Source organism: Podarcis erhardii (genome assembly GCF_964252035.2).
Source record: "Podarcis erhardii genome assembly, chromosome: 9".
Taxonomy (NCBI): Eukaryota; Metazoa; Chordata; class Lepidosauria; order Squamata; family Lacertidae; genus Podarcis; species Podarcis erhardii.
This window is the reverse complement of record NC_138512.1, coordinates 49234172-49249739: the sequence shown is the minus strand read 5'-3', so window position 1 is coordinate 49249739 and position 15568 is coordinate 49234172. Positions and strand designations below refer to the sequence as shown.

At 41.7% G+C, this 15568-nt stretch overlaps 1 protein-coding gene across 4 annotated transcripts in view; it reads left to right on the top strand.

Moving 5' to 3' along the window:
• Positions 1-52: 52 nt before the first annotated feature.
• Positions 53-15568, top strand: part of JADE1 (jade family PHD finger 1) — a 162746-nt gene continuing 147230 nt past the window's right edge. For 3 of the 4 annotated variants that reach the window (XM_081876102.1, XM_081876103.1, XM_081876104.1), the window contains exons 1-2: positions 53-492; positions 3523-3554. The gene's annotated coding sequence lies outside the window, so the exon portion shown is untranslated. Of the gene's footprint in view, positions 493-3522; positions 3555-15568 lie in introns of those variants that run through there. The other variant, XM_081876099.1, reaches the window with a different exon arrangement.

Genomic DNA, 15568 nt, shown 5'->3' with positions numbered 1-15568 from the left:
TAGCTCGCGCCCCGCAGAACAAATGAGAAAGAGGCGCACGCGGCTACCCAACGGCAGATTTCCACCTTAGGGGAATCTTCGCCTGGGAGGGGTTGGTTGGAGAGAGAGGGAGAATGTGTGTGCGCGCGTGTGGCGTCCGCGCGCGAGCTAGCCTTCGCCCTCATAAATTCTTGGCGCTCACGTGGTGCCGACGGAGGAATGCCGCGCGCGCGTTACGGGCGCTGGACTAGAATATTCTTTTTGAGGGGGGAGAGAGAGAAGGGGGCTCGGCGACGCCACAAACATGCTTCTGTGCTCCCCCGCCCTTTCTCTTATCGATTGTAAAATCAGGGCGGTGAGGCGCTGCTTATCTCCGGGAGGCTCCCTCCAGGCGTTTTTTCAATTTCTTTTGCCTTCACAATGGCGAAGATGCATGAGCGTCGTCATGAGTTGTCAGTGGTATATTGCACCTAAGAACACGGGGCGCTCTGTGCAAATAAAATGAAAAATCAGGTAGGCCCTACCCCACAGACTTGTTAACACTCGCCCTGAGGGAAACGCTCGCTGAAGGAGGCAGGATCTCTGTATCGTCCCAGCTGCTGGAGAGAGGGCTCGTTTGCGCGGGCTTCCTCAGGCATTGGGGTAGCCGTTGTGAGAACAGGGGCGCAGGGACTAAAAGGGCGGTTGGACTGACCCAGCAGGCTGTTTTTAATACATAGTGGCTGCATAAACCCTTTCCCTAATGGGCTTCTTTTTAAAATAAGCAACCCCTCCCCCCCAAAAAAATATCCTTCACCGAAATCCACATTTCTTCGCTACGGTATTTTGTTTTAATTGTGCTTCGGATTTTTTAAATTCAATATGTCCCAGTTTTTATACTTTAACACTGTATTCTACCGTTTTTGGTTTGCTTTGTGAGTTGCAGTTACATGGCTGCTGTATAAATGAACAAAACATGCCAATTTCCTAGTACCCACAGGACATGCTTTGCACACCACATCATGCCCAGAAGAAAGCAGGATTTCCTATTTTAACACCTCCCCACTCCAAAGCATTGGCCACAAGCTCCAGAGTCCTTCTGTAAGTGCTTGCTGAAAACAGTTTCTCTTGTTGGTCATGGAAAGGGGCATCCTATTAAGCTAATTCTAAGATTCTTGACCAGCCTCTATCTAGGAGTACCTCACACTTGTTGCCAGCCCTCTGTGGATATTACTGGCATACAGTAAGGGTAGCGCCCCCCCCCGTACAAACGTGTGTGCACATGGGTAAATGGATGTATACACCACTCCCCTAAAAAGAAGTGATATAAGAAGGATGTTTATGTCTGTAGCAGGTGGGGTCAGAATTAATATATTGCAGAAATACATCGGATGTTACTGATCTACATCTCTTTTAATCCCCATCTAGCATAGCCATAGTTCAGGGATTATGGAAATTGTAGTCATTAGTGTTGGAGGGTACCACAGCCCTGAGCTGTGGAAAACACACCAGGGCTAATATTCTAGAAAAACACTTTCATATGGCAGTGCTCCACACAGAGCCATAATGGTTGAAATGTGCTTACTACAAGGAGTCAAGCTGCAGTCCAAAATAGGTTTACTCAAAAGTAGGTTCTACTGAAACCAATGAAAATTACTTCCAAGTAAATGTTTTGGGATTTAAGCCAAACAATAACAGACTTCCACATCTGACCTTGTCTTTCCAACTTCCTGTTGAGCATATTAATCCATGCTATTTTAAAGCAGACTGTGCTTGAGCAAATATAATGGGTTTTTAAAACTGAAACTACAATAGAAGAAATTCCTTTTTTAATCCACCCAGAACAACAGGAGTTTCATTGGACAATGTATTTTATCAGTGAATACCATATTCAGAGTACAGGGAAGAAGGGATGGGTGTAGCTTATTTGGATTTCCTTACCGTTTGGAGTGGGGTTCTGAATGTATAATCCATTCCTAGTTTAATGCCATTTGCAATTTATTTGGACAAAATTGATTATATAGATAAATATAAATGCATGGAAATATCAGAGAGAGGTGCTGTAAATTCCTTAGCATTTTGAATGAGGTTTTTTCCTGCTCTTAGTAGAGAATATATAGTTGCCATAAGCAGAACACACACAAGTGAGAACAGTAATTGGCCAGGTATCAGTTACCAATACACAGATTCATCATAAGTATAAATGGTACTGTAATTGTACAGTAATGAAGAAACATCTCTTTAGATTGATATATACAAATGTAGGTGAATTAAGAATCCTTATGTTATCCCTAAGCGGAGAATAAAATTATGTACAAGTAGATGATAGCAGTGCTTTTTTTTCTGTGGGGATGCAGGGATACGCATACCCCTAAATACCATTTTTTGCACCATAACACTCACTTTTTTCCTCCTAAAAAGTAAGGGGAAATGTCTGTGCGTGTTATGGAGGGAATGCCTACGGGTGGCATGCCTACGGATTTTCCTCCTCTAAAAACTATGTGCGTGTTATGGTCGGGTGCGTGTTATAGAGCGAAAAATACGGTATTTTGTGAATCTAAGTTTGGCTTCATTGAGGGGTAGTAATTCAATATGAGTAGGAAAATGAGAGTACCCCTAAACTTTTTTTTAAGAAAAAAAGGGCTAGATGATAGTATGGTGCAGGCAGGAAGGCCACCTAGTGATAAATTTTCCTATATCTGTCCCGAAAAGGTAATGTCCGTTGCTAATATAAAGACATGGGAGAGTGGTATAGTCCCATTGCATGCATCTCAAAGTATCAGATAGGTTCCCTTACCAAACAAGTGTATCTCCACTTTATTCTCATGATGCTGGTGCAAGGAATGGATCCAAACCTGGCTTTGAGGATAGGCTGGCCACTTCTTAATTCCTTTCATGCCAAAACCATTTCTCAGTCTATCAATTTTTTGTGATTTTTGACATGGGATTCTGCTGGTGTATGACTGATTACATTGATATAGCACTGCCCCTATCCCTGTGCCAGTACAATCCTGTTGCTTGGCTGCAACAAGTTCTCTTCTCTATGATAGCATCAGTACTATACTGGTGCAAATGGATTTGGGATTGGTGCTGTCCATTTTAACATATGTCATTTAAGGACTGGATAGTTCTGCAATTTTATCATTTCATCTCTAACCCATTGCTTTTAATGCATTTAGAATATCTGATGGAGGGCAGCTCCTTTTTATAGCAAAATCCTCAGTTACAATTAAGAAAAATAATGATAACAATAATTCTGTCATAAATAATACAATTATTTTCAGTTTACCTCAAACTGTAAAATATAAACAGTAGCTATATTCTGTTGATAACAGTCTTTCCAAAATTAACAAATCTAATTTAAAGCAAAATCCCTTTTGTGAGCTTCCCATTCCTTACCTTCTCTAATCTGAACTAAATGTGTAAATGGTGTTGTGTATATTCCACACATATTCCACACTGCTCACCCAATCACTTTTATGTGGACCTTGTCCATTTCCCCATTTATTTACCACTCAGTTTGAATTGTAATGATTTTAACACCCACCAATTATTGTTTTCCAGCTGGTGCTCTTTACATATATCTACAAGGCAAGGTAAGAATTTGAATACTTTCAGATTCCTTAAGAAGGGCAGCCTGTCCTTCACCTGTGTATTTGCATGAAAGGCTTGCCTTGAAATTTGTAGGTCTTTTCCAGATAGATTTGTAAAAAAATACTGGTATTGAAATCCAATGGGATTGGGATTATTTATAACTATGAACGTGGAGAAGAGGCCAAAAACCTTCAGGGCGAGGGATTCTGAGATGAGGCCAAGAGTCTGCAATCTGAAATATTGCTTGTAAGCTGCAATATTGTGGTAATGGAGCTGTAAACATTCCTGGAATAAATTAGATGGGTGGGGTCACACTATCGTTGAAGGAGCAAGTACATAGTTTGAGGGTGCTCCTGGATCCAACTATCACTGGAGGCACAGATGTCTTTGATGGCTAGGAATACCAGTTACCAACTTTGGTCGGTAAATCGACTATGGTTGTTATTGGATTGGGTTAATGACTGCAGTTTTCCATGCACTGGTAACTTAATGGTTGAATCACTGTAATGTGCTCTGTGTGGGGCTACTCTTGGGGTTGGCTGGGAGGCTTTAACTGGAACAGAACATAAGTTAGGTTGGTTGTGGGGGCAAACTAACACCAGCATACAATGCCCTCCTTGCAGGATTTGCTTACAGACTGCCAGTCTGCTACTTGTACTCTACAGCTCATGATTCACGTAGATAGCCGTGTTGGTCTGACGCAGTAGAAATAAATTTAAAAAATGAAAAATTGTCCAGTAGCACCTTACAGACGAACTAAGTTTGTTCTGGGTATAAGCTTTCGTGTGCAAGCACACTTCTTCAGATAACTGAAGATATCTGAAGAAGTGTGCATTCTACAGCTCATAACAAGGTTACTTGAGAGACTGCCTTATCCCTAATATACCTAGTAGAGGAGTAGGGCTTTTAGCGTGGCTGCCCCTGTTCTGTGTAACAGCATTCCTATTGAGATAGGACAGGGACCCACTATCTGCATTTTTAGGAAACACTTGTAAGACATTTTTGTCCCAACAGGCTTTTGTAAGATAGATAAATGGGTCTTTGGTATGAGTGTCTTTGGTATGAATGGTTTTAGTTTTGTTTAAAATGTATCGGTTTGCGTGCATGTGTGTTTTTAAACCATTTTTGCTGTTTTTATTATATATAATTTTGAGACAACTGTTTAATAAATTGACAGCAATAATGATGACAAATAATAATATTGTATGTTATTATCTTGATCCGATTTTTAAAAATACAGATATTCAAAAGCACCTGTACCAGAATCAGATTATTGGGGCATATTTGTACCAACACAACTACACAGTCTTTATTTATTAATCACCTTCCATACAGACATGTCTCAAGGCAATGTACAAAATAAAATAGAACCAGCCAAAAAGAAGAAGAAAACCCCAGTTAAAAACAACACAGAAAATAATAGCAGATGAATTTTAAAGCAATACAAAGTAGACACCTATGGCAGCCTTGGCTTTATGGAATGTGTGGTGTATGTGTCACCTGTGTTGTGTGGCTTCATGCTGCAGGGCTCTGAAAGGCAGCCTTCTGTGATTACTTTTTCCTGCGCCAGGCTAAAGTTGGTGAGATGAAAAGAAGGCCTACATTCCTTTGTTATGCGGATATGGTAAGAGAAGACTTGTGGTGCAGCCAGTTTTAAAAAATGAGCTGTAATGAGCCTGAAACGTCATGAGGAAATATATGGAGGCTGTTAGAAACATTTGTCTTAGCATCAACACCACATGTGGTTTGTAATGTTTGAAAGGTGTGGACATGATTCCAGCAGCCTCCAGCAAACTTCAAAGTGTGCTATTCAGCTTGTCTCAAATTTACTTGACTATTGTACTTCTAATTTATTCTGGAAATCTAGAGGTTTTGATCCCAACATACAGAAAACCAGAAACAATCCGGTATGAACACACACAAACATACATATACATATACATATACATATACATATACATATACATATACATATACATATACACACGTTAAGAAATTTCTTCACATAGAGCTGACTGAACATAACAACAACTTGGTCAGACTGTCCTGTACTTCGTTTAGGAACTCGTTTGTCAACTAATGGAAAATATGCTAATCGTATGGGTGTGGAAAACCTTAATTGCCTTACCTTGCCTGTATAGTTGCCTTCTCTTAATTCCATTCGTAAATTAGGAAGAGGCCCACATGAAGAATGCTTCCCCATGTGAATGAATCAACATGTTCACTTTAGAAACATACCCAGTTCATTCTCAAACTTTAAACTAACCCCTCCCCTTCCCACAAACACATTTATTTTGAAGCTAGATCCAGTAATTTCAACAAAGCCTACTTCTAAATCTTAAAGATGATGTTTTGTCTTTTTCAAGATCAGACTCCTTGCCACCTTGTCCTCTATAATAACAGCTCTTTTCACCCTCTTAGTGAAAATAGGGGCTTAACAGAACAGGTTATCAAAACTGGAGTGGCATAAGGCATGATTTCATGCTTCTGGCAGACACACCCTCCTTATCTGACTGCACAGAACCAAAGGATCTACTGCTGCCACACACCCTGCTCAGGAAAGGCAGTAGGTGGGTGTGCACTCATCTTATTACACATTCTCCTTGTTGTTCCAGAGAGTAGGCAGGAGGATGAAACAAGGTAGGGAGTTAGCATACATGCACTGACTTTGATCTTTAATTACCAGGCAGTATTTTATTAAAAAAATCCATAGCACACTGTGGTAATTTCCAAATTTGTATAAACTTCAAGTAGATCAGCTCTTTGAGATACTGCATGAAGATGGTACACATATTTATACTTTTTTCCACCGAACCCACTGAACTGCTCTTTTACTGTCTCGTGTGCAGCTCTGGTTTGCCAGAAGCAGCTTAGTCATGCTGGCCACATGACCTGGAAGCTGTACGTCAGCTCCCTTGCCCAGTAAAGCAAGATGAGCACCGCAACCCCAGAGTCATCCATGACTGGACTTAACGGTCAGAGGTCCCTTTACCTTTATCGATTCTGTCTGAAACACACATACCTGCTTGTAATGGTTGGTGACATTCACAGCGACATAGCAATCCTCATTGTTGAGCCTTTTTTAGGAGATCAGCCAAAGTTTTTTAAGAGGCCAGAAAAGTTGTTGAACTTTTTGGGGGAACACCGCCAACATTTTCTTAGCTGTCTTTTTGAGGGACTCATCAGAGCACATCAGAACATATTTGCAATATATCACTTGTTCCTGAAAATCAGAATAATCACACCAGATGTATAATAATCAACCTCTGTTTGAGAGTCAGGAGAATATTTTCCAGGTTTGGGGAAGGGTGTGGAATCATATCCAGACAGGCATATACAGCCCTAACTTTTGTTTTTAGAAATTCACTGACAAACTCACAAAAGAGCAAGGTATAAATTAACATTGATAACATTTTCCTCCATTTTTATGCATTCAGGATATATCCCCTGCTAGGAGAGGGGCTTGTAGGAACCACATCCACACACCTTTTCTGGAAATATCCTGGAATAGCAAATTGTCCAGATCTACCTGAGCTGACTTGCCCAGCCCAACAGCTGCTGCGACTTCTAATGAATGAAAGTAGGGAAGTGGTTAATACAGAGTTTGTTTCAGGCTTCCTCAACCTCGGCCCTCCATATGTTTTTGGCCTATAACTCCCATGATCCCCAGCTAACAGGACCAGTAGTCAGGGATGATGAGAATTGTAGTCTCAAAACATCTTGAGGGCCGAGGTTGAGGAAGCCTGGTTTTTTCAATAAATAAACAAGCCAGCCACTATTTCTCCACCCAGTCAATCAATCAATCAATCAATCAATGCAGAATGATTAAGTAAAAAATAGATATTGGTTAGTGAAAGAGACTCATAGTTGCTTGCTTGCTTGTTGTGTCTCTGGCAAGGTCACAAAACCAAAACTAAATTAATCAACAACAAAAATAGCTCCTCAGAAAGCACACTGTAACTCCTCTAGTCTTCAGGGAAACATCCCTGACCGTGCTGAAAACCAGTGTATGTTTCTGGTAGGCTAATACTAGCACATAAGGCTGTTTCTGATGCAGTTCTGACTCCTCCCATGTCTGCTATAGCGGTTGTTCTGGACTGGTCTCAAAACAACAGATGGGGGGAAAGCTTTCCTAATAGGACTGACTTTCTGGCAGCTCAATCAGTCACATGGTTTTTCTACTTTGAGACATGTGAGAGGGACCTATGTGCCATAGCTATACTTTTGAATTAGGGTTGTCTTGAGTCATTTAGGCAGCATATGGACAGAGCTTCCTGCTGCAGTCATACCACTCCCACTGAAGCAACATCATCATCTCCATTGGGTCATTCATTTCTTTGATGCATCCCTCTCTTCTGTGGATTATCAGAATTGCACAGATATGTTAAAATGCCACCTTATCGGCACCACTCGTGTCTCAAGCTTGCAGAACAAGACTGAAACACAGCTATAGTACTCCCACCCTCCAAAGTCTAACTCTAAGAAGCTTTTCAGTTTGAGCAGTTTTTAAACTCTAGGATAAGCTTTTCATTTAGAAGAAGTTGTACAAATATGTCTTGTTTAGTTTGATGCTTAAAATTAACATTTTTACTGTGTCTGTATACAGTACTAATGCACCCCTCACTAGAGGGCTATGTGGGCCAAAAGTCCAATAAACAGACAAGAAGAGGCTGTTAACCTTGCAGTGTGCTGCAGTGCAAGATCACTTTTGCCACAGCTCAAGTCAAATTTTCTAACATATATGAACAAAACATGACTGAACAAAATCATAACAGTTAAAGTTGTGGCAAAACAGTCCTAGTCACTATTCTCTAAATGCAAATCATCTATCAAACTATAACCTCTTTCTCCTGTCCCTACTTTATGCTAGTTCATAATATTTTGATGCAAACATTGGAGAACATGCACCAATTCTGCGCAAACATCTGATTAGAGGTCAGAAGACTGAAATATCCTCCTCCTCTTGTCCTTTTGTTCCCTTGTCCTTTAAAGCACAAACATTTCCATTGCAAATATGTTTCGGCATGTGTGAGGCAAGGCACTTTGGCTTAGGCATTTTTGTTTAACAGTTGCTGTCTGGCAAAAATCTGCTGTTTTGTCAAGCTCCACCCAGTGGTTGTGTAAGCCAAACACATCCCCCTCCCCCAAGAATTAACCAGCTCCTCACCGTGGGATGCCTTTTTGTACATTCATGAATGTATTGGAAAGTTGTTCAAATGTAAATTCAGATTGCAAGCTCTGTGGGACAGAGACTTGCTTTTTTCTTTTTCTTTTGTAATTATGTTAAAGCATTAAGTACACTGATGATACTAAAAACAATAAAGAGGAATGTGGGTGCTCAATACATACGGCTATATTGAAATTAGGTTTTTGTCTAGGGCTTATTTAAGAAACTGCATGTGCTCAAATTTCTACTCCCACACAACTATTAAAGGTGGAAGAGCCCTTTCCTCTTTTGTACTACTTATTCCTTATCGTTAGTTGCTTGGAGAAAAGTGCCAAACATTTACCAGACTTGGATGACATATTAAAGGTAAAGGTAAAGGTACCCCTGCCCGTACGGGCCAGTCTTGACAGACTCTGGGGTTGTGCGCCCATCTCACTTAAGAGGCCAGGGGCCAGCGCTGTCCGGAGACACTTCCGGGTCACGTGGCCAGCGTGACATCGCTGCTCTGGCGAGCCAGAGCCGCACACGGAAACGCCGTTTACCTTCCCGCTGGTAAGCGGTCCCTATTTATCTACTTGCACCCGGAGGTGCTTTCGAACTGCTAGGTTGGCAGGCGCTGGGACCGAGCAGCGGGAGCGCACCCTGCCGCAGGGATTCGAACCACCGACCTTTCGATTGGCAAGTCCTAGGCGCTGAGGCTTTAACCCACAGCGCCACCTGCGTCCCCCGGATGACATATTAAGCCATAGTTAAAAATAAACTGTGGTTTGTTTGGAGAGAACCAAATAATAAGCACTGGTTCAAATGTAATGCAAAGCCAGACGAACAATCACAGAAAACAACTTCATGGACCTGGGTCACATACCAAAATAGAATGCTTTATACACTATCATAGGTTGGCACATCTATAGGACTAGAGAAGTAGTGCCCCCCGCCCCCATGTCTTGCTGCCTTTTTCTGGCAAAGGAAAAATCCTTGAGATATTTTGCTTGTAGTTTAGGGAGGATGCTTGCATTTGACAGTATCCCTCTCCCAAACCCCCAAACCCATTTATATGAATGAAGATGCAAATGGGAATCTAGAAACACAAGCATCCAATTTGTGCTGCATATGCACGTGCAGTTGTACTTATATTTTCTGCATGCCATTTTAATGAATTACAGGTCCTGTTTGATGATTGATCTTGACTTACAGATCAACCAGATTGCAACTACTGGTTGTTTACCTCCAACATAATCCACTCACATTTCAGAAAATCAAGTCTAAATGTAGGCTTGCATGTATCCCTCCTGTTTACAGCTTCAGTGGTTACTAAAACTTGAGAAAATATATAGCAAAAAATTGCTTTCTATAGCAGAGTTTGCATACTCACTTCTACTGTTTATCTACCTGGACAGGTCTGCACAAGTTGTGATCTGTCAAGCTGAACACTGCCCACCACCAGTCATGCATGGCAGCTTGATCTACTTCATAGTCCTTTCCTCCTGGTACCCATTCTTAGAAAATCATTGCCTCTATTTTATCCCTATTTTTGCCTTTTGGGGACCCCTGGTTAAAATATTGTTATGAGTTTGGGGTGGGGGAAAGTAGGCAGTATGCAGAGACATTGCTAGTCCTTGCATCTAGCAACTGTTAAAATATAAGCCCGGCTCACTTCCTGTTGGGGTGATTGTCTGCGTAATGGGCCACTAAGGGAAACAAATGATAGGGGCTCTGTGTTAGATGACAAATGGATGGTGGCAAATGGGTGAGGCCCTCCCCCAGTTCGTGGTTAGTTTTAAGACAAAAGGCCAAAGTAGAGAGATCAGTTACATGAGCTAGAAGCTGGAAGAGAAGCGGCAGGCTGGAAAGGCAGAGCGAGAGCCATGTTTGATTTCTGTTTCTGTTTCTATTATTTATTTTATTATTTATAATAAATGCACACCATGCATTTAAAGCACTCCCCCCCCCCAAATCCCAGGAACTATAGATTACCCCCTCATGGAGCCCTTAACAAACTACAGTTCCCAGAATTATTGGGGGGTGTGGGCTGGGGGAAATGTACTTTAAATGTATGGTGTGTACGAAGCTACGGTTTCTCCAATCCAGACACTGCTTCTAGGCAAAGCAGCTCTAATGCATGCACAGAGTTTATGTACCAGTGAGAATTTTTCTATTCATTCCATTGAGTAGTGCTGAAATCAGTGGCCAGAAGAATGCAAATAAAGGTTTGCTTCTTCTGTTGATATGGGTGAAGAAGTCCAGTTGTGCAGGAAAGTCTTATGAGCACCCAAACACTTATGGATATGAATCAGCGTAATGTAGAAGAAAGGCCTAAGCACCAGGCCCATTGAACTAAGACAGACCCAACAGTTAGTAATCTTTCAAAGACTGGAATGTAAACTATTGCATCATCCTAACAGAGGCTGGTATTTGTATGCTTAGGGGTACCTTAAGGCCTATACAGTGTAGAATTCCTGTACAGTACTCAGATTCAGTGTTTATATTATGACAGATTGATCCAGATTTTTTCCCCCTTAAGGTTAGAAAGTTCTGAGACTGTTTTGCAAACTTTTTGTCATGAAGATATGCATGCAGTCTGTCTACTTATTAGGAAAACTACAAATCGAGAAAAAAGCATGTGGTAGCTGACTCATAACTTGGCCTGAATATCCATCATTTTTGTTTGGACAGAACATGCTTATTTACTGGGTAGCTATTCAGTTTCTCAGTTGCATTTTTGGTCGCTTGTTAAAGTCAGTCCTGGCTGGAATTGCAGCAGATATTTCTACCATCCTAATTTCTTTATGCCTAGTGGGTGGGTATTTGGCTCTTCCCCATGCTGCAGATAAAACAAAAAACTCTGTACAGTAGATTAAGAATATATGCAATATAACTGCCTTGTGAATCATGGCACCACAAGGTTTAAACTAGGTTTCCTGGGTTACCCCAATTCCACTATGTATGTTCACCTGAAAGTGAAAGCCGGGAGGATCTAAAATGTGTTTTGCTTTATTTTTAAAATCCATTTTAAATTAAGATTATACTACACATTGTCAAGATTTAAGGCTATAATGAGACTTCGATTGGTGATGTGACCTGGTGGATATTAGGTGAGGATTTATTTAATGTGTGTGCCAACACCTATCTGTTGCCAAAGGAAGAAACTTCCAGCTCGCCTAGGAAGATACCTCCTATCATTAAACTAGAGTGGGCAAGGTGATAACTTCCAGATCCTCACTAGTATGGATACTTCTTTTAGTTAACTGTTTAGTGGACTCTGTAAATAGCAGCTGAAGGGGTGGGGGAGTTAACAGGATTAAGACCTCAGCATACTCCATGCATGTGTGTGTGTGTGTTTGTGTGTTAGTTACACAGGGGATGATGGACTTCAGACCCACTAGAATATTGATCTCCAGCTGGTGGGTCAGAACCTACTACTGAGTAGTGGATCGCGATGCCAGTACTACTAAAAAATAAATATATTGTTTAAAAAGTAATGTTCATGGGTGCTAGACTCCTCCAAATTACTGGGTTTCGTAAATGTTAGAATTTAATCAAGACTTAGAGTGTTAAAACTGTGCTAGACCTGTGTGTATTTAAGATGTGTATTAGACACTTCTAATTTTCTGTAATCAGCATGTGTCAAAAGCTGATTCAGCCAAGCTGGTGCTTCTTGTGATGTGTCAAAAGCTAATTAAGCCAGGACTAGCTTCTTGTGCAAAGCTATGACCTGTTAAGACAGTGGTCAGCAAACTTTTTCAGCAGGGGGCCGGTCCACTGTCCCTCAGACCTTGTTGGGGGCCGGAATATATTTTGAAGGGGGAAAAAGAACAAATTCCTGTGCCCCACAAATAACCCAGAGATGCATTTTAAATAAAAGCACACATTCTACTCATGTAAAAACACCAGACACACCCCACAAATAACCTAGAGATGCATTTTAAATAAAAAGACACATTCTACTTGTGTAAAAACACCCTGATTCCCGGACCGTCCGTGGGCCGGATTTAGAAGGCAGTTGGGCCAGATCTGGCCCCCGGGCCTTAGTTTGCCTGCCCATGTGTTAGGACAACAATGTGTCAAAGGAACTCACCAGAAACTCCTCAATAGATAAAGTGAAAAGCAATGTGGGCGGGAGTAGGAGGTTAGGAGTGATGTGACCTAGAGAGCAAGGCAAGCTGCAGAGCAATGCCAGGGAGCCATGACTGATTGCTGCTGGAATCTAAGGCTGTAGCTATGGAAGAAGCAAGACCCTGTTGGAGTGTAATGCTGTGAACGCCTCCATCAAAGACTCAGCTTGTATATATGTGTAAATTAACCATATAGCACAAAGACACCACAGTCCCCACTGTGCCTTATTTCCAAAAGGAAACATGGCCCTTGATAAGTGCTCCTGGAACCCCCTGGAATCTCACACCGCTCAGAGATTTGGGTGGTGGTGTGTAACAAAAAGAAATGGATCACCAAGTGCATATTTAGGCAAAAATTCAGTTCCAGGTTGGAAAAAGTTGAAGACTAGTGCTCTTAATTATGTTGGACTACAGCTCCATCATTCCTGTGTCCCATTGGTCATGTTGGTTTGGGCTGATGGGAGTTGGAGTCTTGCAACATCAAGAGGGCCATAGATTCCCCATCTCTGTTTTAAACTCTTTAACCTTGTGATATGGACTCCCTGAAACTACCCCCACCCTTGAAGCAGGAAGGGAAGATGCTCTTGGGTACACTCACAACTAATTTTAACTGACACACAGCCAATCTGGCTTTGACAGAGATTGATTGAAATGTTTGGCAAAATTTTAGATCGGTTTTTCTATTAATTAAACATGTGTGCATGTATGTGTGAGAGAGTGCTTACATTTTGCATTCAGGACCATGTCTTGCAGTCAACAAAAAGCAGTGGGGGTGGGAATGAATAAAAAACAAGCAGGGTTGTAAATATGTTTCAGAGTTCTGCCAATGCCACAAACTACTCAAGCTTTATTTCAAACAGACCTTGATATATTTACCACCCTTAATAAAGTTACCTTTTAGTTTTCTATGCATGTATTTACCTTCTTCAAGGTATGAATGAAAGCCAAAATGCACTGTTGTATACAAACAGTGATGTAGATTAAATTAAGGCCACACCAGTGAGATCTATAAGTGTCTTTGAGCAGAACATATGCCATCAAATGCTGTCAAGATTATGGGCAGGCTTTAAGCAAGTCGATAAGCAGGTTACATTCCTATAAAATAAGGGCAAGGGAGCAAATTACCCTGAATAAAAAGCATGATACCCTGTTCCAAAATGTGAAAAGATTGTGATCTGGGAAATCTTTAGATAAAACGTTCATTTCTCATTATAAATATAAAATATGAATAGTCTGAGGTCTGACCAAGATTCTTAATACCATAAGCATTACCTTTATAGCAAATCTTTAGTTGTGTCATTCCATGTGATAGGGGAGGATCCAGTTAATGTGGAAATAGGAGCTTCCCAACGGGATTGGGTGAAATACAACACAGATTTGTTCTTCATCAGTAGACAGGTATGCCTGAAAATATGACTAATGAGTTCAATTCCTTACCAGCTTTAGGGACCAGGATTATGGGAAACATGCTTTTATTTCCCAGGATGATAGGAAACATGCTTTTATTTCCCCATCAGTCTCTTCAACTCCCGCCCTATAGTGTATATGACTCGCCCATGACTGTTTTTTAAGGTTAAGGGAAGCTGAGGCATGTTGTTTTCACCCCCCGCCCCAGTTTTCAAGTTTCACATACACATGCTTTAAGGGTCTTGTGAATTAGGATCATCAGGCATTGGTAACACTGCAATCTGGCAGATTTATCCAGTTACTTAAAATAGGGATAATTCTGGGCACTAATAAGAATAAGAATAAGAATAAGAATAAGAATAATAATAATAATAATAATAATAATAATTTATTTATTTATTTATTTATTTATACCCCGCCCACTCTGGGCGGCTTCCAACAAAACACTAAAATACAATAACCTATTAAACATTAAAAGCTTCCCTAAACAAGGCTGCCTTTAGATGTCTTCTAAAAGTTTGGTAGTTATTTTTCTCTTTGACATCTGGTGGGAAGGCGTTCCACAGGGCGGGAGCCACTACCGAGAAGGCCCTCTGCCTGGTTCCCCGTAACTTGGTTTCTCGCAGCGAGGGAACCGCCAAAAGGCCCTCGGCGCTGGACCTCAGTGTCTGGGCAGAACGATGGAGGTGGAGACGCTCCTTCAGGTATACCGGACCGAGACAGTTTAGGGCTTTAAAGGTCAGCACCAACACTTTGAATTGTGCTCGGAAACGTACTGGGAGCCAGTGTAGGTCTTTCAAGACCAGTGTTATATGGTCTCAGCGGCTGCTCCCAGTCACCAGTCTAGCTGCCGCATTCTGAATTAGTTGTAGTTTCCGGGTCACCTTCAAAGGTAGCCCCACATAGAGCGCACTGCAGTAGTCCAAGCGAGAGATAACCAGAGCATGCACCACTCTGGCGAGACAGTCCGTGGGCAGGTAGGGTCTCAGCCTGCGTACCAGATGGAGCTGATAAACAGCTGCCCTGGACACAGAATTGACCTGTGCCTCCATGGACAGCTGTGAGTCTAGAATGACTCCCAGGCTGTGCACTTGGTCCTTCAGGGGCACAGTTACCCCATTCAGAACCAGGGAGTCCTCCACACCAGCCCGCCTCCTGTCCCCCCAAAACAGTACTTCTGTCTTGTCAGGATTCAACCTCAATCTGTTACCCGCCATCTGTCCTCCAACCGCCTCCAGACGCTCACACAGGACCACAGCACAAGAGGCATTGCTAGCCCTAGGCTCAGCGTTTTGGGGACAGTGGTTCTTCAGGGTTTCAGACGGTAGCC